The sequence below is a fragment of the Protopterus annectens genome, chromosome 12.part0 (genome assembly GCF_019279795.1).
Source record: "Protopterus annectens isolate FY-2018-M chromosome 12.part0, PAN1.0, whole genome shotgun sequence".
Lineage (NCBI taxonomy): Eukaryota > Metazoa > Chordata > Ceratodontiformes > Protopteridae > Protopterus > Protopterus annectens.
The window spans coordinates 1,446,368,197-1,446,396,107 of record NC_056746.1 but is presented as its reverse complement, the minus strand read 5'-3'; the positions used below and the strand labels follow the sequence as shown (position 1 = coordinate 1,446,396,107).

The 27,911-nt window shown below is 45.2% G+C and overlaps 1 protein-coding gene across 1 annotated transcript in view; it reads right to left on the bottom strand.

Moving 5' to 3' along the window:
* The window catches only part of MGAT5B (alpha-1,6-mannosylglycoprotein 6-beta-N-acetylglucosaminyltransferase B), a 3,749,208-nt gene that overhangs the window by 950,139 nt on the left and 2,771,158 nt on the right, over nt 1–27,911 (bottom strand). The gene's annotated exons all lie outside the window — the stretch shown is intronic.

The following is a 27,911-nucleotide window of genomic DNA, read 5'->3' as shown; positions in this document are numbered from 1 at the left end:
GGCCATTATAGTTACAGTAAATTATTTACGTTTTTAAGGTATTTATACATTTACAGTGTTGTTGTGGTGGGTCATCCATCATTGTTGCTGCTTTACATTGTGAAAATATTTTACTCCAGGAAAGTGATAGTGCCCTTTCTTCTTACCCTTCCTCATTAAACAAGGTTACAATCTTCTTTCAATGTTGTATAAGATCTGAATTCTCACATGCATAAAAGCTAAGACAAATAGTTATACTTTTAGTAAGGGAAGAAAAACATTCCTAATTAACATGTCGCATTAAACTTTCAATGTTGTATATGCCATTAACATGTTTTGAACACTGCACATTTAATTTCCTTATTGTTTAATCCCTTCAATCAAGAGTCAATACACACTCTTGCTAGATGGTTTGCTATTATTAAAGAAAACTTCCATCTGTTAATCACTGCTTTAACCTTCAATTGTCTAGAAGTAAATCAATACAGTTACAAATTCTGAACTGTGAATAACAAACTTTAGCATAATACAGCTTTCTTTGTCATCAGACTGCAGCGGGGAACAGCTTTTTTAATGTAAACACCTTGTTAATACTACACATTTCTAATTCAGCAGCGTTTGCTCACTACATTTTCTGATTATGGATACTACTTTTATTTTCTGCTGATTAAAGTATAACAGGCTGAATAACACATTGACATTGTGATGCATAAAGGTGCTGCCTTTGATTTACTGTATGGTCATGATGGGCTGTCAAATGACCATCACTGATAACTATAAAACTTAGAGTAGAGATGATTAATGGGCAGGAAATAAAAGGCAAGTCCAAGACTGAAGGAAAAAGATTGTGCATTTGAGAGATCTCCGTCACTAAACTACTGACTGGCATATTCTAGTAACTAAACATGGAAAGGAGAACAAAATGAAAGAAAAAAGGAGATCAGGTTGGTTTCACTGAGAAAGTACAGGAAGGTAGGGTGAAAGAATTCTGCACATAACACTAGCTAAAACGTAAGGAATTCCCTATCTCTAAAACAGTGTAAGAAACTTCTCTGTGTGGAAGATTTTCAGTCCATATATCTCTAGTAAATCACTGTATATTAATCAGATCAGACAATAGTAGTAGAAGTAGCGAACGTCAACTCGTCTTAAGTCAAAACAAAACAAAACAAAACAAAAAGTAATAATAGAAAATATATAATTGTACAACATTACTAAGTATTCGAAAGTAATCCAAGCAAGGCAGGCAGTCTGTTTCCAGTCGAAAATCCTTTATTAAGTACACAGACAAGCGATCCAAGTAAAACAAAAATAGAGTAATAATTTCCTCACAAGCTTTCTAAATATATATATATATATATATATATATATATATATATATACTTTTTATCAGGCATGGGAGTGGTTTATTGTGCTGTAAAACAGACCCCCGGATTTATGAAGCTCGGCGCAAGGCCGGTGTAAGGCCTGCGCCGGCCGTGCGGCGTATATATTGTGTAGTAGCGCCATATGCATATTAATGAAGGTGCGCTGCCACCACATCCACGTGCATAGGACACGTGCGTGAGTGCATGGGGCGTTACTATGCTGCGTCCGGAGGCGTGTCAATGTCGGCTGTCGATGAGCAACCTAAACTGCTGAATATTATAGTCTGCCAGCAATAGTAATCGCACCTATCAGTGTCCGTGGATAATGAAACGTATGCAAAGCATGCAAGACAGTTCCCGGCCACACAAAATGGAGAACCAAACAGAAATGCACGCAACACAATATGAGTTTCCGTCCATGGAACAAATGATATTTAAAATCGTGTGTCCGTAATGTACTGCTCTGTCAGTAGTTATACTCAGTGAAAGTGAAGCGCATCATGTCATCGCGCCGCCAATACACAAGTCTAGTCCCATGGGCAGGGTCACCAGCAGTCCCACAGTGGTAGTGATAGTACACAGCTGGGCAGTTGTGGCTATATAACAACCGTAAAGAAATCTGACAGTCTAAATTGTATACCAAACACACACAAACATATGTATATTAAAATGTGCTATACACATGAACAGGAACGTAACCGGCACATACACATAGGATGCTATATGCGGAACCGGGATATCCAAAAGCAGAACCCATGCATGCAAATACAATATGCAACAACCCCTGTATAGCACATAACCTGCACCCATGTCCGAATGTCCACCAAATCCAGCTACCAGCCTTGCGCAGCCGTACACCTACACATAGCGAGTATTCCCCATATGTAGTAGGAAGTATCGTCCTAGGCAGTGTCAGGATTGCAAATATGTATCCCACGTTTGTAAACATCCCATCACAGTTATGTAAATCCAAATGCCCGCGCGTTCATGTTTCGGCAAAATGTGTGTACATCCCCCATGGGATAAGTAACCTGTTGAAACCTCAGATTTGTTTACACGCCACGGTGTCTAGTACTGTACACATCTGGACAAAACATGTATGTGTAGTCACGGTACTGTTCAGTTTCTAGACAGACATGCAAAACATACTACGCAGGATGGAACAGCTGTCCACCATGCAGGTCTCCCCACTAGGGTTGCCACCTGTTCAGATGCCCAAGGTGGGACATCCGTTGTAGAAATGTGAGAATTTGCAGGATAAAACATACCCCCGGCCAGTGCAAAGGACAGAATTACACTTGTATGCCAAGATAAAAGCTTATTTTATAGCATTTGAATAGCTTATGCTATCCCAAATAATAGTTATGTGTTCCAGATACAAAATACCTGTTATGTGTTCCAGATACAAAATACCTGTATCATGCAACTAGTAAAGAAAATAAGAAATATATTGTCTTTAAAATCACAGGACATTTGCCATGTCTTAGGTTTCGTCGCAGGACACAACTGTCCAAAGTGGGACTTCCTCTCACAAAGAGGAACAGGTGGTAACCCTACTCCTCACTGAATTATCGACAGTATATATTCAACTCAATCACATACCGACACCACCTCTCAACCTATTACAGCAACAAAATCTGGACAAAGCCTAAAAGGATGGGTGGACAAATAGGGACAGATGTAATTACTGCTCTCACAAACTTCAAAAGTTCACAGAATAATAGTATGTACATTAGCATGAAATGTTGTGAAGGATGTGGGGTAGTCCCCAAGTATTACAGAGGTCCGTACATTTATACTGTAACAAACCTTCGCATATGTTGACTGTACTACTGCATACCTGTAGTTAATTCATAGTTAAGTCATGTGCAAAATAATAATCCTCGTATGAATGAATACAGGAAATAGTCAAATGTGAATGGGAACACCACTTACCGTGGATTATGTATTGTAACCACCCCCACCCATATTATGTATTGCCAACATTATAAGCTGCTGACAGGTGCCCAAACACCTGCGTCTGTAAACACAGATAAAATGTTTAAAATGGACAAACCCTGTCAATGTGCTTTGTCTGACATTTGAACACGGTCAGGGCAGTTCCGTTCACCAGGCGGACAAGCCTAAACCCAGATCACCACATGAACACCCTGACAATTAAAGACCTGTATGTGTCAGGACTATAAGCCTTGGGGTTCTGAATATCCCTGCAGTGATTAAATATGCAGCTTGGGTCCAGAGCAGTAGGGAATAGGGAATGTGTAACATGTAGTGCCGCATTTTTCCGAGCAGGAGAATGGATGCCTGTGTCATAAGTGAAGCGGTGAGGCATATGTTAATGTAGCTATGTACTATGGGTATGCATAAAAATGAGTCAGAACACCAAAAGTATAGTGGTTAGATCATCCGGCCAATGTGAATGCAGTCCCGGTTCAACTACGACTACAGCATATATAATGTGAAAGTGTAATGAATGCATCTGTGCTGTACAGACATTTAAATATGTAAAGGTGAACGTGTGTTTCGCATACATCCATTAACCGGATTACAGATAATTTACTGGTACTGTCACATGTAATAAAGCCCACGTAAGCACAAAGACTTAGTAAACATATGTAACCCACAATAAGGATATGCATGTGCGCCTGGGCTAACCCACAATAAGGAAATGCAAGTGTGCCTGTGCGTGTGTGATCCGCTCACAACATAGTAAATGAATGCTGTTTCCTGCACGTTAGATATACATGGCTCAAACCTGTTAACCCCGTAAAGTATGACACTGGACAAAGGCATGCAAACTACTGGTACAAATAGGGACAAACCCCAGATATGTGCCAGAACAAACATAGAAAGTGGATAGAATAACGGGTATGTCAGTAGCATGGATTCTCTGAAGGGTATGCAGTCGTAACCTGAACTGCTTGCCAGTATTTCCCACCGTAAGTCTCAAATGAAATGCCACTACATTGCCAGATAGACACAGGTTTATGTAAAACACACCGAAGATAAAGAGGCAACCAGCTGTACACTCTGCGACAATCTGTACAGTGGAAAGGTATGGTATGGATATAGATATATGTGTATACACATAATCCACAGACGTAAACCAAAGCAAGTTATGAAATGAGGATTGTACATGTATATATGTATACACAACAAACATATGTCCCGTAGATATGACATATGTACATAAATAGGCCACGTTATAGCTAATATGGGTAGACAAACAGACATGCACGAAAGGTGAATAAACCGCTGCCTTCCAAACCATTGGCCAGAAAGTGACAGTCGAGCAAGTTCTACACTTTAAACATGCATATAGGTGTCCATTGCAGGACCCCAAAAACTGATCCATACGTAGTGTCAATCGACATTGACGCAAAATAAGTGACCTCAGCAAATACGATATAGCTGTACATGCAACAGTAGCAGGTGCAAGGGTGATGACACGTGTCGATAGAATGTATGACGTACGAACTGATATCCAGAGAGTGGGGAGTGCATATAAGTGCCTCCACACTTCAGTACCGCTCACATTAAACATGTGTAATGGGTACTGTAGAGGGTTGTCAGGTATGGGAATCATGGGTATGCAGAAATGGGCCTAGGTGTTGTTTGGCAGAGATTTCAGAGGCCCCCATGGGAGTGATGTGGGTATAGCACACGCCTATATTCTCAATAATGGGGCAAACCATCCACTGGATATTGCGTAAACCATTTTGGGAATATGTAGGGCCCTATATCAGTGTCATGTAGGCGATTATCTGGATGGACATGCGTACGACCAAGATGGTAACCATAACTGGCAAACTGTCAGAATAAGACAGCTGCACTAAGGCATAGTACATGAAATACAAATAGGTACTATATTAGATATACCCCAGACAAAGTCAGAACGTTGTGAGAATACTGGCATAGCCAGGAATACGAATGTTATGAGTGTTACTAATCATGCAATAGAAATGTCAGTCACTATTATCTAACCGCACAGTTCGTAATGCCTTGTCAGCAATTTACCAGAAAGGCACATTACTATGACAAATGTAACAAGGGCAAAGGTCAAACGTCAGGGCGTTTACCCATAATGTGTACAGGTTAGGGGTATGAAGGTAACCTGTCCAAAATACATGTATAGAACTAGTGATACTAGGTGGACAGGTGAGAAGAAAGACATCAGGACAAATGAGAAAACATGTACAAGTCATACGCATGTACTCTGACAAATGTGAATGACAACGTATGCCCTGTGAATGTCAATGTGGAAGGTTAATAGACACAAAAGTAATGTGTCCCTCAGGGTGTCATGCAGTGTCACCGTAACAATGTCCAGTCCCCCATACTCGTACGTGAGCTCTGCCACTGATGGAAAGCGCAAATACCGGCGCACACATACGGTACATGATAGACTAATTAGTGTGGATAAGCAGCTGTTGGCCTGTGTGAGGAATACAACTCTCTGGGTGGGTGTGTCCTGCAATATAAATGTAATGGCATGAGCCTGTGATGCCGCCATATAGTGTGTGTATTGGTGTCAGAAAGTTGATATCTTGTATCAGACACATACTCCGTAACTGTACAGATTTACGCAGAATGTGCAGAGTTCTGCCTCATATGTTTGCTGTGTTCCACGTTACATCAGTACCATTCTGGCACATTCCTGATAACTGAAGTCATGAAATAATGACAAACATGTGTGTTTAAGACACCAAATCTGTCAGAAAAGCCATACTAATGAAAAATCTATTATTGTGTCAACTATCTACATTTGTAAGAGCAACATGTCAATACTGCCCCTATGTGTCCCACTATCAGATAAGGCCTTGTCCAGAAGTTTGCTCTAGGAGGTGGAGTGGTATGATCAGAAACAGATACATGTGTGAGGAAACAGCATTATCGACTGCAACATAACACAGAAGGTATGAAATGCGCTGCAGTAGGACATTCAGTACTGTCCGCAGGTATGTGCTGACATGTCAAATGACACAGCAGTCTACATGAAGTACCTATAGGGCTGTCACCTTTACAAATGATGATAGTGGGACATACCCACAGCCATGCACACAGCACAAACAGACATACACACAGCAAAACTAGGCCATGATACATGAAGCCTCCGGCATGTACGAGTACAGTGAGAGTACAGCAAGGCTAGATGTCTGCCAAGATATACAGCAAATGCCTGTAAGGGCATGTAACACCACCCGTAACATGGATGTTGCATGGACAATGTTGGGATTTGCAACATACCCCATTGGTATGTGAAAGCTATGCAAATATGCGATACATGAAACAGTCAGCTGTCCATGCAAGAGCAGAGTTATGGGTAGAAAATAGATTATTTATATATATATATATATATATATATATATATATATATATATATAGAGAGAGAGAGAGAGAGATACAGACATACACACACACGTGGCAGGGTTGTGAGCAGAACACGAACGTAACCACTGTACCACACAACAGCATTACACAGTGACATAATGTGCAACCGTGAGTAGTGGATCACGGAAATCACATAGGCATACGTCTAGCCTGTAGAGCGCGGCATCAAAGGCAAAGACGCCGCACAGATGTTATGGTTAGTGAATACTGTAAAAGCAATGTACTGTTGTCATGCAGCTGGAAACACACACACACACTTGCCAGGGCAGGTAATCGAACTTACACATTACTACCCTATCACACTACAGCATGACACATTTACAGAACGCGCTACTGAGATTACTAAACACAGCAGACCCACAGGCATTCTACTAGGTGCGTGTCAACATCCGCAAAGACAAAGACGTCAGCAGGATATATCTGTGGTGCGAAGCGTCTAAAAGCATAACCTAAGTCCCCAGGCAGACGGGAGCATGCACGCACGCACACACACACACACACACACACACACACACACACACACACACACTTGGCAGGCCTGGGAATCGAACTTACACCTAACTACCCTATCACACTGCAGCATGACACCTTTACAGAACGCGCTACCGAGATTACTAAACACAGCAGACCCACAGGCATTCTACTAGGTGCGTGTCAACATCCGCAAAGACAAAGACGTCAGCAGGATATATCTGTGGTGCGAAGCATCTAAAAGCATAACCTGAGTCCCCAGGCGGACGGGAGCATGCACACACACACACTTGGCAGGCCTGGGAATCGAACTTACACCTAACTTCCCTATCACACTACAGCATGACGCATTTACAGAACGCGCTACCGGGATTACTGAACACAGCACTCCCAGAGGCATACTTCTAGGTGGGTGACATCATCCGCAAAGGCAAAGACGCCGATAGGGACTGTATGTGTTGTGAGGCATGTAAAAGCATTACTGTGACCCAGGCAGCTGGAAACACACACACACACTTGGCAGGGCTGGGAGTTGAACATACACCTAACTACCTTATCACAGTACAGCATTACGCATTTACAGAATGCGCTACCGAGATTACTGAACACAGCATTCCCAGAGGCATACTTCTAGGTGGGTGACATCATCCGCAAAGGCAAAGACGCCAATAGGGAATGTATGTGTTGCGAGGCATCTAAAAGCATTACTGTGTCCCCAGGTAGCTGGAAACACACACACACACACACACACACACACTTGGCAGAGCCGGGAGTTGAACATACACCTAACTACCTTACCACACTACAGCATTACGCATTTACAGAACGCGCTACCAAGATTACTGAACACAGCACTCCCAGAGGCATACTTCTAGGTGGGTGACATCATCCGCAAATGCAAAGACGCCGATAGGGAATGTATGTGTTGTGAGGCATCTAAAAGCATTACTGTTTCCCCAGGCAGCTAGTAAACACACACACTTGGCAGGGCCGGGAGTTGAACATACACCTAACTACCTTATCACACTACAGCATTACGCATTTACAGAACGCGCTACCGAGATTACTGAACACAGCACTCCCAGAGGCATACTTCTAGGTAGGTGACATCATCCGCAAAGGCAAAGATGCCGATAGGGAATGTTTGGAGAGTGAGCAGTCTGAAAGCATATTACTGTCCCAAGGTAGACGTGGACAAACACGGCAGTGTTGTCATCAGGCCAACTAAATATCTACGGAGCACTACAACACTAAATAGATACAGGATGTGCCACAGACAGTACACCCTTCGAGACAGCAACCAGTGTGTTCAATGTAGGCATCCATCGTGACATTGAAAAGGGACATCTGTTGCCTGGATGACCACCATGGCTATACAGGATGTCAATGGCCATGCCCACTCACTTAGTATGACACGTCTGTTTGGAATGTACTGTGTGTCCATCTACACAACGGCGTACTGGGCATGCTCACACACTTAGCAGTTGCAAAGGGCCGTCTTGCATGCACACGGAGTCTAATCATGGAAGGGCGCAGTGTGGAATGTACCGTGTGTCCATCTACACAACTGCGTACATGGACTGTACTGTGTGTCCATCCACACAATAGCATACTGGGCATGCTCACACACTTAGCTGTTGCAAAGGGCCGTCTTGCATGCAGATGGAGTGTAAACACAGAAGGTCTCAGATTGGACTGTACCATGTGTTTATCTACACAACTGTGTACATGGACTGTACTGTGTGTCCATCTACACAACAGCATACTGGGCATGCTCACACACTTAGCTGTTGCAAAGGCCTGTCGTGCATGCAGATGGAGTGTACACACAGAAGGGCACAGTACAGAAGGGCACAGAAAGGTATAACTGTCCTCACGCACAGGGCAGTCACACATGCAGTGACCTGTACACACACAGCTGCCATCACAGCTGTCACAGGTGCAGGTCACACGTACACACTGCAGTGTACACTGTAGCTGTCAAGTCAGCACCATGTTGTCGGTGCAGCACTACACAGCCTTACAGTACCACAACACCATGTGACACATGACCACTGGGCTGTACAGAGGTGTACACCAGCTGTGCAGAGTACACATGTACCAACAGGGATCCAACAGGTGTTATGCATTGCAATGATACCAGTATACATGCACAGGTCGGCTCAAGACATACCACGGCTCTTACACAGCTGTGAAACCTGACTGTTGCTGTACACCAATGAACACACTTCTGGATATGTCATACATGTGATTGTGTGGATGTGTGCATGGACTGCACACACAACACATACATACATAGCCTGTGATGTACCTCGTGCATAACAGTGGCCTAATCAATGCTACATACGCGAATGGAAGGTGGGTTCATGTCTGTTGAATGCTCACACTACAGGGGGTAGCAATGTTGACCAGGACACATACCCTTGTACTGGTTGCCTGTGACACCCGTGATATCATACCACAGTCCATGTGTTATGTATGTCAACACACATGTCCAACAATAGCAATGCATACAAACATGGCAACAGGAGACACGTGACATCTGTACTGTGCATGCAGCAACCATGCATGTGCAGTGGCCGATGTCCGTAACATAGCTGCACCTACCTACGACATGCAGTCGCAATGCAAACCCATCATTGACACCTGTATATGGTGACATATAAACAGCACATATGGAGGGATGTGTGTACATAACGTGGTGTACCACCTGTGTAGATGTATGTGTGCAGGGGGTGGCTCACAGTTGTGTCACACACCATCCTATCATGCCATGTGCAAACAGTACGCTATGTCGCTGTTACGTGACGGTGCTGACATAATGCATACACAGCGGTCAGGTGTTACCAACTATATATCACATGGCACCTGTAACACCTACAACCTGCCGTGTGCATATAGCAGCACATTTGCCAGATATAGCGTTGTTACACATAATGCAATCAATACCGCTGCATGTCTATCAAACGTGTCATTATATGGCAGGTGTATCATTCCCAGTACTGCCATGTGTGGCTGAATGTGTGACCAGAGATGCCACATATCGCAGGGAATATGTCCCAGTTGTTACACATCCTTGTACACTGTTGTAGAGATCTGTACATACGTCAGTGTGGGAAGCATGACGTCGGCCGGTGTGGTGCATCACACACGTCGGCTGTCCGTATACACGTGTGGTCACCACAGCATGTGTGTCTATGTATGTTTGGTGCTTGGTGTGAGGGTGTATGCTAATATACGGTGAGAAATGATCACTAACCTCACGTGGTGACTAATCCGTAATGGTGATGCATTGCACTACCATGTTGATGCCATAGGTCCCAGCCATACTGGCTACCTGTGCATGTTCCTTCTCTGTGACACGTTGTGTGGGTGCATAGTACTGTGAGGGTGATGGCAAGGGTCCCCACCTGCACACTATGGGGTGTGCATTATAGTGGTGTACACCCCGTGAATGTGACCATGTTCCCGTACTGTTACAGCATCCTACTTCTGCACAGTGTGGCCTCCAACTACCAAGTGACACCTCACAACATCATTGGCCAGACCGCTGTGTACAACCCCTGCACAATGTCACCATACCTGTAATGTGTCCTGCTATGTATGTCACGTCTCTGTCCAGTGTAGCCTGTGGCACTGACCACATGCGTCAGGTGCAGTATATGTGCAGACATCTGTCATGTTGGTGTTTCCAACAGTCAGGTTGAGGGTACATGTAGCATTCTGATATTGCCAGATGTGCCTGTGAGTAATCAACAGTTACACGTGGGGGACTGCAAACACTGCTACCTGTAGGCACATGCAAGTACACCACAGGAGGGAAACAGGGTATCACAACCAACATGGTGCTACAGATGTAACCGAGACACATACTGTGAACACATCACAATGCATGCTGCACTACATGGTATGACCGGTGCATGCCGACAGTACACAACCTATGTCACATACACATTTCTCAGTATTCACACACAACCACTGCAACATACACATCCCTCACTATGCATACACAGGTAATATTACATATACATCTCTCAGTATTCACACACAACCACTGCAACATACACATCCCTCACTATGCATACACAGGCAATATTACATACACCTCTCACTATGCTGTTCACCCTGTGCATCAGAATATTTGTGCATAACCCTGCACCGATGGTGTGGATGACAGGGATGTGGCACAGGCTTCATCATATGCACAGGGTGATATGTTTGCCAGGGGCATAGGCTGCACCAATGGATAACATCATGTGTGTGTGTAAGGGCCGGTGAGTTGACTGGACATGTCTGTGCAGAATGCATGTGGATGTTGTGGAGCCCTACAGTTGTGTTTGTGTGCATGTATGTGTGTACACAGTTCTACCATTTGTGAGGCCTACACGGGGTATAATTGACAGCCCCAGATTGTACAGAGCAGGTTGTACAGCTCACTGTGTCCATCCACGGCCACGTGACCTGTGCCTGCATGGGGTTGCACGGGCACTACCAGGTGGAAATACAGAGTGGCTACTGTCCGACGACACATGTCCGCTGGAACCGTGTCCCCGCTGAGAACGTCCAGGGCCACGTCCATGTGGCCTGCTGTGTCCTGGTATTGACAGAGCAGCACCAGCTGCACTGCTACTGCTACCGGCACTATGGGAGCGGGCATGTGAGGTGGCAGGCTCACGTCGACCTACACTAGGTGGTGTTACCGGCCTACGTCCACGTGGCCTACGCCTCACTCCTACCAGATGTTCCAGCACAGACAGCTCCCGCTCACGGATTGCCATGCCTTGGTCAAGGATTCTGACCATTTCACCTAATTGCCTATCCAGAACATTAGCAATCTGCTGTTGAGCATTTGCCAATGCCTGGATGTTGTTATTTAGGGTATGGATAGCAGCCCTCTGCAGCCTCTGCCCTTCTCTGTTCTGCCATTCAGCACGTGCCTGTGCTGCCATTACAGTCTGGAACATGCGTCTGGTGATACCAGCTGCTGCGCTCTGTCCTGCAGGTGCATGTCTGCCAGAGGTCCTCCTATGAGCAGCACCAGCCACATGCCTGTGTGGCACATCTGCAGTCATTACACTGACACCATGGTGTGTAGACACACCTTCCGTAGCCACCACACATTCCTGTTCCACGCTAACAGCCGCTGACTGTCCTTCCTCTATGGCCACTGGTGATGAGGTATGTGTTGGCAGCATAACTATGTGCGGGGAAGAGGGAGACATAGCTGGGATGGTAACCATTGGCACAGATTCAGCCCCTTACAACCCTGCCTGTACCTCATGCATATGTTCATCACCGCTAGCATCTGTGGGGACACTAACATCAGATGGACAGCAGGAGGGTAACGCACCTACATCACCTGTAAATGCAAAGAAATACTGTAAAGTACAATAGACACAGACACACACACACAAACACACACAAACACACACACACACACACACAAACACAGACACACACACACACACAGACACACACACACACAAACACAGACACACCATGCATGTGATTTGTCAGATGGCATGCAGCATGCCTGCGATACAGCAGAGGGCATGCAGCTCAGACATTAATAGTGTTAGTAAGCATACCTCCCTGGGGTGCACACTACAGCAAGCAGGTGTCATATCAGTAGCCATGCAGTTCACACAATCATGGTACTATGCATGCATCCCCGTGATACACCATGTGGCTCAGACAAGGATAACAGTACACATGGCTGAAGTGACCTTGACATGTAATCTGCTGACATGTGCATTAACATGCATACATGTCTGACACAATGGTGTCCTGACACATGTACAGCATCATAATGGGCTTCACATTGCTGTGTTGTGTGTATGCCCTGCAGATAGAATGCATGTTTAGCAAATGTGCATGAGCATGGGAGGGAAGTGTGAGCCGTCTACATTGCTATACAGTGTGAAGTACAGACACTGTGCCATTGCATGGCATCATGAGGCATCTATGTTGCTGTAGAATGCACAATATGTACACATTGCATAGCCATAACTGCAACACAGTCGTGATTTTCAACAGATCATATATGGTACACTTCAGTGACACCTCCAGTAGCTGTGCACAGGCTTTTAGGTTGTCCAGTGTACCACATCAACTGTATAATCGGTCAACTAAGGCTATAATTGGACCATGTGTGGACAATGTGCAACAGGGTGTATACACATCCCAAGTACTGTGTGGCTACATGTCTCTGGCCATCCCCCATGGCCATGTGTGCACATGTGTTGGCCAATTGTGTGTGATGGGCATCTATCTCACATGTCTGTGTTGTCCCATATGACATACACCCATAGATGTCAGATATGTCACAATCCACAGGGCTATGCAGACAATGGGTTGTATGTTTGGTATGTGGGGTATAGGTCATGCGATAGTGTGACAATATTGCAGACAGAACACTACATGTCTGGGACATGTCAGGTGGCACATCACAATGTGTGCACCCAATGCAGGGGCATATGACACAATGGTGACACCTGTGGGCTGCCCATATCACAGCTCACTGTGTGGTACTGTGTGCATACCACACGTTGTTCCAATGCATACTACATATGCCTCCATTGTAGAACACCTCCACCATTGTATGCACAGCTGACCACACATGTCGCAATGACAAGTACTGTGGTTTCAAATCGGTGTATCATTACGTTTGTATATATTGCACATGGGTGGTCTGTGTGAATGAAGGGTGGTGCGACCTGCATATCGTGACTGGAACAAACATCAGGTGTGCAAGTGTTAACTGGCCACATGGCAAATAGATCTACACTGTAACATGCCTGATACTGATGACAGTCTCACCTGCAACGGACTCATATCTGTGCGGCATGCCAGAGGTACCTGTATAGGGGTGACACACCAGTATGAACATTATCCATGACTGTATGACAGCCACAGGTTGCACTGTGCATGTGAACACATTCACCTGTGTAATAGCATATAGTATGCACATGTGTGCATACACAACGTAGCATACTGTAGTATGCAGCATGTGTGTCCACATACCTTGCATATGCTGTTACTTTACATAATGTACAGTGACACATGCAACTACATGGGATATAATAGCCATATGTGCAGTACTGACTTACCAGGCAACTCCAGGCTCACTGGTTGGGAGACACCCACCTCCGCGATGGCAGCTAGTGTTTCTGGATGCTGTTCCCTGGGTGTCCCCAGACTGGCCAGTAGCTCCTCGGTGTGTGTGAGTGGGGGCTGGGTTGGTGGCCCACCACCTGTTCCACCTTGTTCCCTGGCAATTGCAGTGGCATGCTGTTTTGCATGTCGTATCAAGTCCGTGCAGTGTCTGCGCACCTGCTGGTAGGTGTGGTTATGGCCACCCACATCGTTCACCCTCCTGCGTAGATCCTGCCACAGGTCATCACGCTGCTGGGCATGCTGTGGCACATGGCTGAACAACAAGTCATAGTTGTCATGGAGCTGTGGGATGAGGACATCATCCTCCTGGTGGGTGTATGCTGGGAGGCGTGTACGGGGCATTATCTGTAAGACATAATGATGGTGACAGGTCACAATTTCAGAGATGTACAGAGATACTGCTGCACATACATTTCCATGACATCTACTACATCTGCACAGTTATCTTTGCAAAGCATCATGACACTGACACGACAGACGTGTTTGTGTCACACATGTCACACCCATTATGCATTGGATATCATCACCATATATGTGTGTCACCTCATTACAGTGTTCATACTCCATGTAAATGCTGTCTTGCTGTGGGCATGTCTATTTGCCTGCACTTGTGTTCTTACCTATCTGCACATGCCTGGATGTGTCCATGGTACTACTGTTGACCTGGATGCTATGTATATGTGACATATCAACACGGACACAGCCATAATGGACTTGAGCAGTGACAATGCACACATACGCATGGACACCTGTACATGCATGTGTTTTGCCATATACATCTACACAGCACTGGGCAACTGTTCAACATCCTGCCACGGATTGCCTGTATTGCACATGTGATAGACATGGGACAATGGCTAGTCAGACAACATTCGCAGGGATGGTTATCAACCATAGCATGTGCGGGCATGGTTTCCAAGCTGTAACAGACAGCCATTGTGCCACCGCAAGGTGCATCAGTGCCACATTACTGATCCAGTCATTTGATAGTACATCTACCATGCGGCCATCACACCATGTATGACTGGGATGACATGTGCAGCTTTGATGGACAGGGTTGCATGGTATGGCGGGAGTATGTCACATATATGGCACAGGGATCTGTCCAGCCTGTGGCGATCCTAGTATTAGGATGGTGGCTGTCCATGACATGTCTTATAGATCAGGATATGGACATGTAGCATGTCCATCGTCATGGTGTAGTAAATGTCCTTCTGCAAGGTAGACAGCATGCTGCATAGTGGAGGTGAGGATTGTGAAGGCTATCGCACATCCATGCATAGCCATTACCCCTTACAGTTGGTATGTGATCCAATATTGGTCACCACAGTGCTGTATATGCCTGTCCAGTAATCTACGTGCTCATGGATGGCACCCTGACATGACATGGGTACCTCATATGACTACCTAAGGGGCCTGGAGACATCACCATGTCGGAGGGTGCACTGCACAGCACCATCCCTTACACAGTGTCCATAATCTTGACCACAGCCTAGGTAGTAGTTTATGGGTGCAGGGATGTTCACCTAGTGGTGACACTGCTGGTATCATCCATCAGACTCTGCACATATGTCACACACCTCACCCACACAGCCCATTCTGTATGTTGTTCACAACACTGACACAGCTATACTGATAGGTCATGGCCATTCACAGCCTTACATACACAGATGCCTAACATTTGTCTGTGTGGTATGGGCTACAATGAGGGTGGGGTACAACACATTAACCCTGTTCCACTGTAGCTGGCACTGGTGTGCTGTGCACATGTCACTCTTGCACCTTTTGTAGTTGTGAGTCTGTCAACAGGCCACTAGTGGAACACTCCTGTGACATGCAAAGGTATTTGTAATCAAATATCCGTGCTGTCTTGTACATCTGTACTGCTAACATCTACAGTGCTAATGGTTCATGGACATGCACACCATACTCAGCAGGGTTATAATGCGGTGCCACCCTAAATGACTTGTGGGTTGATATTATCCAACACCCTGTCTGTATTGTATTGTCATGCTAGGCACTTGTTCAGAACTTGTGAGCATGTCATGAGCTACTGATTACTATAGCACCCATTCCACACCATTTCCCACAGGTACACTGGCTGTCCTACACTTCCCAGCTTGCTTATGGTACAACAGCTGTTGTACACATGAAACGCACATATCCTGTGGGACATGGTTGTATATACAGGCATGTCCAACTGTCACGTACCAGTGCTACTGCCTGTCTATATGAGGGATATGTCATACATGTGGCAATAGAGCAATTGTCTCATCTACACATTCAATGCTCACATCCCAACATACGGCACTACAGCCTGTGGGGGATGCACTTCTGCAGCCGTGCTGGGGGCATAGCTCTCAGGTGTACCTCATTACGAGGAACGTGCCTCATTTGGGGTTCTAAAAGGTGCATGTTCCTCAAGGTTCCACATTGGAAGGGTCTGTCACACATTCATTGTTGTAAATTGTTTACCTGCTAGCCATGGCTAAATAGATGGGAATCATATTAATTCATGAGAATATCTTTTTTATACGTAAAACCAGCCTATTTTAGCCATCATATGCCCTTCCTAGTTGAAGCTGTTAGTAAGCCAGTTGTAAGTGTTCCACGTTTTGCCCATTTGTCACACAGTATGAGGGCTAATGTTCCTCAGTTTGGGGACAGGAGGTTGACAGCTATGGCTGGGGGTAATGCTGGCACCAACCCTGACTGCACCTGACAGTAATTTGGGGATGTGTAACATTCGCAACACATCCCACCCATCACATAGTCTCACATGATCTACACCACTGGCCACACCTACGAGGACAACTTGTGCAGTAAGTTTCCATACTCACTGTAGGCACCAGAGGTATCCCCCATCATGGAAGACATCACCAGCTTATAGCCCACAGACTGATGTGTGCCAATCACATACAGCCAATAGTGAGTTATAACATTCACAACACACCAGTCATAGATGACTCTGTAGGGAGTCACACTGCAGTTCCACACAGCAGGCTACACAAAGTGTTAGCCGCTTACATCTTGCTGTCGGGTAACTGCTTCTGCAACATAACCTATGCACCCATGCCACACCTCACCAGGTACGATATGACTGTCATTCTCCATGTTAGTGTGACTGCCCTGTGATGCCACTTCACAGACTACATGTGCAGGGACATGCAATAGCTCACCAGTCTTATAGCCCTGAGGGTGTGGGCCAAGCCCTGGGGAGCATTTTGCATTCGTCCGGACATGATACCACTGTACAATGATCAACTGTGTCACTTCAACAGTTGCCTATTCTCCTACTGTCATTCCACAGGCATCTGGTATCTGGTATCTGTCCGCTATGACTGACCTGGTAAAACACAATGCTGTGGCACAGATGACTTGCACCTGTCAGCCCTGGGAGTACAGCTCACATGTAAGGCTCTTGCTGCTTCTATACTGCCTGTCTTGCACAGTTTCCAATGACTGTCACTGGCAGGGCGGTAACTGGCAGGCATGACATGGGGTCATGTGACACAATGCTTGCACCTTCCTCTGTGACGCACGCAGGCAAGGCACACCTTATACTGCATCACTCAAACATCTCTGCAGTGACTGGGACCTGCCTCTAGGCTCTGCAGAGCACACCTGCAATGACATGTTATACCACTCAGCTGTGGGTGTGCCGGTCCAGGTATGTGCCTGAAAGGTATGGTCTGTCTGTAACACGTCATTGCAGGTGTGCTCTGCAGAGCACACCTGCAATGACATGTTATAGCCAGACCATACCTTTCAGGCACATACCTGGACCGGCACACCCACAGCTGAGGGGTTCCCATATCCCACTATGTTTTGCACACATCCTGGCAAGTTACTTAGCACAATGCATCAGAGGTGCTCCACGTGCAACTAACTGTGTCCGGGACCGCTATACACATTGTAACAACCGACAGAGTCAACATCATACCCCATGGGTAACATACCTTCTATGTTGGTATAGTGGACAGTGGGCCTCAGACAGCTACTACTGATGTGTTACTGACACTACCCCACACTTCACTGGGATAGCCACTCATGTAACGACACATCCATGAGTCATACCCTTCGCTCTGCTGGATCAACCCATACACACCACCTCCAAGACCTACATTACCCTTGGCATGAACACTACCACCATGTGACTGGTGTTACACACCTGAGGTTATCCCCTCATTGGTGGATTCCGAACATATGCTAATCGACCTTGTTAGCCACATCCCAGCAACACACCCATCACAGCATACACAGTACATGAGTACTACAACACCTACTACAGACGTCTGCTGACAGCGGTTGTTAACATCATGACACCCGTGCAGATGGACAATGCACATACAAATGCTGACACATACCCCAGTGCACTTCATTAGCATGTACACAACTGCATGGATCATGCTATTCCACACAGAGCCATGATGGTACACACCAGATAACAGACGCCACTCTGGTGGTCATGTTGCATGGACATATGATGTACAACAACAGGTGTAGGCTGTTGCACAGTGGTGTACATTCCCATGTGTGGGGTGGCTCACTGGTCAGCCGTGGTGGGGCCACAGGGTCCCTCATCACATACTCCAAGACTAGCTACGTAAACATGACTGCCACACATTCCGGGGTGTATCACCAGGCATTATGGTGGTATGTCAGTAGTCGATGGCAACACCCACATCTGCTGTCACATACAACAGTCACTCAGGAACATTGCAGACCCAGGTATTGTTGGCAACATGCTGGAGGACGGATTCAATGCTGACATTACACCCTCTCACTCACTACAGGGCCGCAATCCATACATGAACATTGTGGTGTCCCTGTGGTCACACCTACACAGTACTGACCTACACTCTATATGTCCTGGGACACTGGCCCCATGTCACCTTCCAACGTCCCAGGCTGTGATGTCCACCAACCTCTGAATTACATGTCTCCCCACTAGGCCACCATATTCAGTAATAGCCTTGTTTCAGACATTGTAGCCCCTGAATGGCACACAGCAGTATTTATCACACTACACACAGGTGGCACCACACTGCACGAGTGGGACTATAATCCTACACACCTGACTGGACTGTTCTGCATGGCTATGGGGCACATCATCAATGACGTCATTCACAGGGACATTGTTGGGCTCCTGTCCTTTGCTGCCACCCGGGTTGGGCTTGCTAGAGTCAGAGCATGGCCCCTACACATGGTGGACTCCTTTCATACAGTTACCAGGGCAGTTGCTGATGGTACGGGAGTCCACACATCCTACATTGTCCTCTCATTGCCTTTGAGCACCATTCCCCATTCTGGTACTGACAACATACACATCCACCTGCACATCGTACCCTGTGTCTCAGGATGTTATGCTATGTGGCTCATGGACAGGACACACAGTGAGGCCAGCATACCATAGTACCTACTACATGTCAGGTACATTTGGCATACCACGGTCCTCGTCATAGGGCCCCTCATGTTCAGTATATGCTTCCCTGCGGAACAGGCTAGCACAGGGGACTTTCCCTGCCTAGCTTACAAACCCCTGCATACCAAGCGCCATGATTGCTCCACCAGCTGATACTGACTCCAACCATACGGGTGTCGCTATGACAGATACATAATATGACTATCATGGCATCAAGCTGCATGACACAAGGTGCATGCACATCACCTTTGCATTACACAATTCACCCACTGACTATCAAATGGATGGTAGTCCCCTACATACATATCACATTGTACATGTTTGCAGTACACACATATGTCGCACCCACTCCTGTGGTTACCGTATTGCCACTGTGGCGTGGATATCCTTCTACGTGGCCACACCTATCTGTACTGGGTGTGTAGCTTGTACATAGGCACCAATTGTACCTCTGAACTCAAAACATCTACACACATTCAAGGGTACACCACCCCATTTAGGGTGTACCTTACACAACAACTACAGCTTTACATGCCACAACATTAGCACGCCATGACTTTTACTGAGCTCTGACAGTTTAAATATGCGGCTGCACTACGGACACCACATCTGTACACATTTGCATACTACATACTCAGGGGTGACCTCTGCTGATCAGACAGGGCCCATGCCACATTATTAATGGATATACTCCTCATACGCGACATAAGCAGAGGCCACTGTGAGCAACATGCTCATGGATATGTGCACACATGCCACAATGAGTGGGATGTGCTTGTGGGTTACATTCCCAAACCGGACACTCACCATGCTTTGGAACATAAGTCCTATGTACATCACGCAGGGACACTCAGTAGCACTGTTCATGTGATACCTCCCTTGGTGGTTGGGAGACACATGTAGGCCTGGGATCACTGCAGTGGCTGTACTGTGCAGAGGTGCAGGTGACACCTGGCTCTGCTGTTCACAGGACACTACCCTAGAGAGGTGCTACTAGTGTGAACACTGTAGTTGTGCTTACACATGGACTTGCCAGACTGCATAGTACCCCACTACGCACCTGTGAAGCTATTACATGTCCTTTGTGCTTGGTTACTTGGTAGCCCTTCCATTTAGATTAGCTATCATGCTATTACTATGTCCCATACCTACAGGCCATATGTATCCTGTTATTGTACATACCAATAGACGATACCTGTGGTATGCATGATATGCCTGTTATGCTGTGTGGAATATCTGTCATATCTACCTATAATACTATACATTACACATATTTCACATAGTATCCCATAATGCAAAGCATACTTGCACAGTGGGACCACCTTACATATGTCATTAATGTTATATGCCCATACACATGCGTGCTGTGACAGTATATCAACATATACTATCCCCTGCTATGGCACGTCCTTGTTGGACATACCCTACCACTGACGGCGGGTTGTATGGAATTGTTCTGTTTAACGCCCTCATGTAGCATCCCTTGTGGTGTCTGTGCTGTGTACCTTGTGTCCCACTGCTGGACGCACAGTTTCTACAAGCGTTAGTATGCTCAGCAAGACATCACTACATAAATACCTTTCCCCACTTTATGCATTGCGGACACGTTTAAATAATGCAAACCAGGCTATACATACAGTAAAACTAATTAATACAGATCATGCTATACATAACCTTACATATCGGGCGTTCTACATACCTTGTTGTCGTTACGGCATTTTGTTTCTATCTCTCTCACAGTGTTTCAACTGGTATTCGGTATGAGCATATGGTTCGAATGTCTGGCAAGTCATCCTTATATACGTCGATACCTGTAACATGTGGATTCATCCCACCAATTGGTGTTCCTGAGTGACTAATTACTTGCATATCAGCTGTGCAGCTATGCCATTCGCCAATTACGTGGCAACAGTGGGGTATAACTGGATTCTCCACTTGGGCGTTGCCTATTTGCCCTACCTTCGGGGAGATGGTCTGTATTGTGTTTTGTTATGTGTAACTGCAACTGCTATGCATGGAGACAAGTATAGTTTGGATTCATGTCCCCCGTGGATTGTGTGTGACAGGTAGAGTATTTGGTTCAACATGTGGGTGTACCTGTCATCCCAACGTCTGATAGCGGAGTATTGCAAACAAAACCTGTAACATGGCTGTTTGTTCCATTATACAACGCCTGCAATTTTGCATGACACCTTTAATTGTGTCTCTCACACACGGTATGTTGAGGGTTCTGCAGATGTAATTGACTGACTGGATGTTTGTGCTGCTATTACAGTCTGTATTGCTTTAGTTTCTAGTGTGGGGGATGTCGGTGGGTGTACGTAGCATATACAGGTTTGTGGGCCTTGCATTTCTACATAATCCATATATATATATATATGTGTGCGGGCTCCGTCCCTAATTAGAGAGCTAACAGTTAGTAGACTTATGTTACGGGATTGTACATTGGGCCATTGTTAATTGGTTTCTATATCGTCTGCAGGTGAGCTTGCTATTTGTATACCTCCGTAATTGCAGCGATATATCAAGGGATATGTGTAAGTAACAGCTATCCCTTGTATTTCTGTCCCAGATATTTGCAGTCATTGTGGTTGTGTTGTTAAAAGAGCCTGTTTGCCATGGGTTGCCACCTTTTCATATGGTCATTGTTGGACACTTGCGGGACACACAGCGGTGTTTGCAGGCCAACATGTAGCCACGGTCAGTACACAGGTTAGCACATACTTTTATCCTGACTACATACCTATTGTGTGTGACTTTGGCTACTTATCATATTGCATGTAACATTTACGTTTCTTACATATAGGCATAACTATTAAATACGACTATTACATTATATATGGGACATATTTATGTCCTACCATCTCAGACATTTGCCCTTTGTACTGTTTTATGTCAGGACACACCTGCCCAGGGTGGGGCTGTCCCTCCTACTGTGGGACAGGTAGTAACCGTATGCCTATGGCTAGCTATACCCACACCTACCGTACTGATCTGCCTCTGACCTGGCACTAACACATGTTGCGGACACACATACACATTACAGTCACACAGACGCGCACACGGCACCCTCAACGCACACTTACACAGACTACGGCACTCACAGACACAGATGAACACAGTACCTACGTGGACCGCGACACCGGCAGCGGTGACTAACTGTCCCTTCATATCATCAAACTATTACTCGCAGATGTACTCTTCTGATACTGTGTTCTATCGGTCTTTCAGCCTCACGGTTATGCATGTCGGTATGTTACATATTCCATGGTTGGTGGTATCCTATTTATTTGTACCTCCAAGGTGTTATGAATGTCGTTGAACTAGCTATTATATTTGCAGATATCGCTGAATCCATCTATATCACCATATATCCCCTCTATTGCCCTTTCTATCTGTATTATATATATGCATATGTGTACATATATATATATATATATATATATATATATATATATATATATACATATATATCTATATCTATATCTATATCTATATCTATATATATATCTGGCGAGGAACGTGACAGGCACACAGCACCACCATATGCTGTAAGGCTCATGTACTGTTCAGGTGTTGGCATTCCGTGTTCCACTGGCTGTTGTGTTTACAATGTTTGAGGGCTGCCTATGTAGGAGTCACACATTGGGCCACCTATACATTACAATTTACAGGTGGTCATGTTTGTGTGCCATCCATTTTACTGTGTGTGCAAGTGGAGAGGTGCCAGTCCGTAGGGGCCTACACTGTCAGAGTATGTGCTATATGTTCCCTCTTTGCCAAGGCGTAGGCATATTGGGCACACCTCCGTCTGCCTACTGGGGCTGGCACAGTGTGTTCATGGTCTGAATCCCTCTGTGCCTGTAAAGGCCTTGGCAATTGCGGTGGGCTATGAGGGCCTTCACCATTTTGTCCCTGCTGCAGCTGCTTCCGCAGAATCATATTATGTAGCATGGCACATACTATGAGGATGTGGGCACACATGACTGGAGAGTACTGCAAGGCTCCACCAGATGTATCCAAGCACCGGAACCGTGATTTCAGCATCCCGAACACACGCTCTATGATGATTCTGGTTTGTGCGTGTGCCTCATTATGGCGTTTTTGCATGGGTGTGTGTGCATTTCTGATGGGAGTCATCATCCATGGCTCCAGTGCATAGCCAGCATCCCCCATGAGATGGCCATGTGGGATGTCCCCCCTGACAAATACCTGATACAGCTGTGAGGCATGCCAGATATGGGAGTCATGGTAGCTTCCAGGGTTGCCAGCACACACATCCATGATAATGCCCTGGGCATTGCACATGACCTGGCAGTTGATGGAGTGGAATCCCTTGTGGTTTATGTAGCGCCTACCTTGCTCACCGGGTGGTGACTTGATTTGTATGTGCATGCAGTCTATCGCACCCAGTATCTCCGGGTATTGTGCCACACGGTGGAAGTGGCGCATATTGCTGGCCAACTCCTCCTGAGTTCTGGGGAAGTATATCTGCTCATTGGCATGTGGTAACATGGCATCCAGGAAATGGTCTAGTACCCTGGATGCTGATGCCTGTGAGATACCCATTATATCTCCAGTTGGCCTTTGAAAGGTACCTGTGGCCAGTATTCGCAGGCTTACACATACCTTTGTGTCCACTGGGATGGGTTCCCCTCTGTTGTTTCTGGTTCTCAGGCGTGGCCGGCACAGCTCCACTATTTGCTGTAAGATGTCCCTGTCCACCCTGTAACGCTCTACTATCTCCAGGTAATGTAGCCGCTGGTAGGTTACCCTTGGTCTGAACACTCTCCTTCTCCTCCGAGGCCTGCGGTGGTTGTCGGCATCATCCTCCACAACACAGTCAGTCTCCAACACATGCTGATGAATCACAGCTATGGCAGCTCCCAACATGTACATTTTAAAAGTTCCCTGTGTGTTTACACCTATGGTGCGGTGTTTGGGAATACACAGGTGTGTGTTGGGTGCTTTCACACTTTATACTATTGTGCTGTGAACACCGATGATGTCATAGGGTGTGTATGTACGATCGTAGCTACAGGTTATCTTCTGTGTTTTACTGCCAGAACTACTATTGTGGTGCCTTTGGTGTTGAATTACATTTGCCTGCCGTGGATTACCTCTTGACCTTCCCTTTACATTTCTGCACGTTGCACCTACCATTTTCTGGCGTGCATCCTGCAGCCTACTTTTATTTGTACTTTCCTGAACCTGGCGTATCTTGCGTTGTGTGTGCTACTGCCAGTCTGCTGTTAGTTTGCTTTGCTCTGCTGTGTCAGGTCTCCTATCTTTGCAATCCAATACCTCCCCTCCTTTCTTTGCATTCCAATGCCTCCCCTATCCTGTTTTGCAGGTTTCTGCAAGCAGAATTGTCAGCTGCCGTCGATTGGCCTTCGTGGGTTGATTGGTGTTGATTGCTCATTAGTACTCCAATTACCCTACTTCCGCATTTCCTTCTTTTCTTCCCCTGACCTTCCTGTTTCTTCTATTGTTTGCGGCGCGTGCGTCCGATTACTGGGTTTCGGGCACGTTTTCATCCTTGTACACATGTGCTTTTGGGCACCATGTGTGCTCTCAGCTAAACGATTCCTCCCCACCCCTGTCCTGCAGCTTTGCTTAGCAACAGACAGGCCAGATTTGCATTGCTCCAATGTGCTTACTGCTACGGTGGCACACCCCTCTGCTGATGTCATGTATCTCCTCTGAGCCACTCCTCGGTGTTATACCGCTGCGCCGTATGGTACAACCTTCATCCGGCGGGACATTTGCGATTCAGTATTATCGGCCTCATTTGCATGGCATTGACTACTAATTCATAGTTACCACACCGAACACTATCGCAGGCCCTTAGCAACCCTTGCACCTTGGTTGTGGTGTTCCATGCCTACCATTGTGTAATATGCTGTAAACCTGATTTCTATTATGTTGCAATTTTATGACATTTTTATATAATTTCTTTATGTTACAGCTTCTGCACACATGCCCTGCAGTTGTGCTGTGCGTTACTGTGGACATGACATTAAATGTTGTTATTTACGTGTTGTGCATCTTTTCTTATGCCATTGGCTGTGTATTTCGCCATTGGCATATGTTAACGTTGTGATACCTGGGTCTGGCCCTCTTCCATAGCTCCGATGTGCTGTTTGGGAAAATGTAAACCGTGTTTTTTGGTTTACATTTCCGTAGGCTTATGCTACGCCTGCACCACTTCATGAATCGCTATATGCCTTCATTTGCATGGTGTGACACTGCACATGGGGTGATTAGCATACCTACACTGGGGGCTGTGCAGTTCTGGTGTACACCGGTAGTGCACGTGGAATTGGATCGTACCTGAATCGCTCGACGGCCATATTTGGCGTTATATCGCCTATGCTATGCCTGTAACTGGCACAAGCTTCATGAATCCCGGGGAAAGTGTTATTGGTACACATGTTAAATTCACATTCCTTCCCCCATCAGTGTGATATTCAAGCTGGTCCTGCCCTACTTAGTAGCTGTCATAATAATATATAACCCTTATGTACTTTAAACAAAATTATATAATGATGTGGTACCTCTTATTTAACCAAATTATTAAGTAGATTACTAAATCTGTGATTTTATCCAAGACAATATACTACATGGCTGGAAATATAACAACCTTAGTTCATTTGGCAATTATATATATATATATATATATATATATTCATATACATTTTTCATGTAAAAATCAATTTCTATTTTCATAACCTATTGTTAACAAAGATCGCTTTCGTCTGTCTAGACTTCTTCAGGTCTGTGTACAAGAACCCTAAAAACCTATATAATTGTATAATTAGTTAGTATTGTTATTACACATCATTTTGAATAAAGTGGAAAAAAGAACAAGAAAAAAAAAATAAAAACAAGAAAAAATGTATGTATGATGATGGAAACAAAATATACACTTAAATTTCAACTGATTTAAAACCAATTTGTAGAATAAAATGAAATAAAATACAATTAGTCATGTAAACAATGTGGCAATTTTCTAAGTTCCAGTGCACTTTTAATTGAACAGTAGTAGTTTAGTCCAGGTTTCCTAAAAGAGTTCAGCTTTAATTGCCACATGAGTTCATGTTTCTCCAGAATATTCGGGATGTCTCGTTCAAGATCACCCATGTCTATGTGATCCAGGATCTGGAACTTAAAACCTGTGCGTCTTTTATGAAGAGAAAGGTGTTTGGCTAGTGCATTATTTTTAAAATCAGAGCGGATTTCTGACAGATGACATGAAATCCTATGCTTGAGTTTATTTACAGTCTTGCCCACATAGAATGCATCACATTCATTGCACTGGGCCCTGTAAATTACTTTTTTAGTGTTACAGTCACCCCCTACACTGGTTTTAATGATCTTCATTAAATAAGGGCAATAAAAAACTATCACCTTGCTGTATAAATATACAAAATGTACAATTAGTTTCACATCTTTTAGTGCTTTTCTCACATGGTCTAGGTTTAAATTTAACAAAACGTCTAATGTTCTTGGCCTTCCTATACACAAATGATGGGGCTTCACCTAAGATGTTAACCAGAAAAGGGTTTCCTGTGACAATGTCCCAGTTTTCTTCAATAATATTTTTGATAGTGTGATAATCCAAAGTGTATGTCAGGATGCAGCTATTTTTGCATTTGTTATTCTCTGTGGAATCACTTAACATTTTTCTACTGGGGAGGTTGAGTGAAGGTGCTTTAGTCCTTTTCAGTTCTATAATGGGTTCCAGGATGTTTTTTAACATCTGACTTTCATAGCCTCTCACTAGCAAATCAAAGTTGTTCAGGTTTCTCAAAAATGGTTCTATCTCTGTGGTAATTCGAGCTAATCTATAGCCTTGGGACTTCACTACATTATACTTGGTTTTTGCAGGATGTAGACTTTTACTGTGGAGTAATAAATTAACCCTCGTTGGTTTTCTGAATAGATCAGTGGTGATTCTGTATTGTTGATGTCCTTGGAAATCTGCATGTCTAAGAAAGTGGTTGAAGTACAGCTATGGGAAGAGGTAAACTTCAGGAAGGGGGTTGTTTGACTGAGGTAAGTGATAAAATCTCCAAGCTGCAAGGTGTGACCTTCCCACA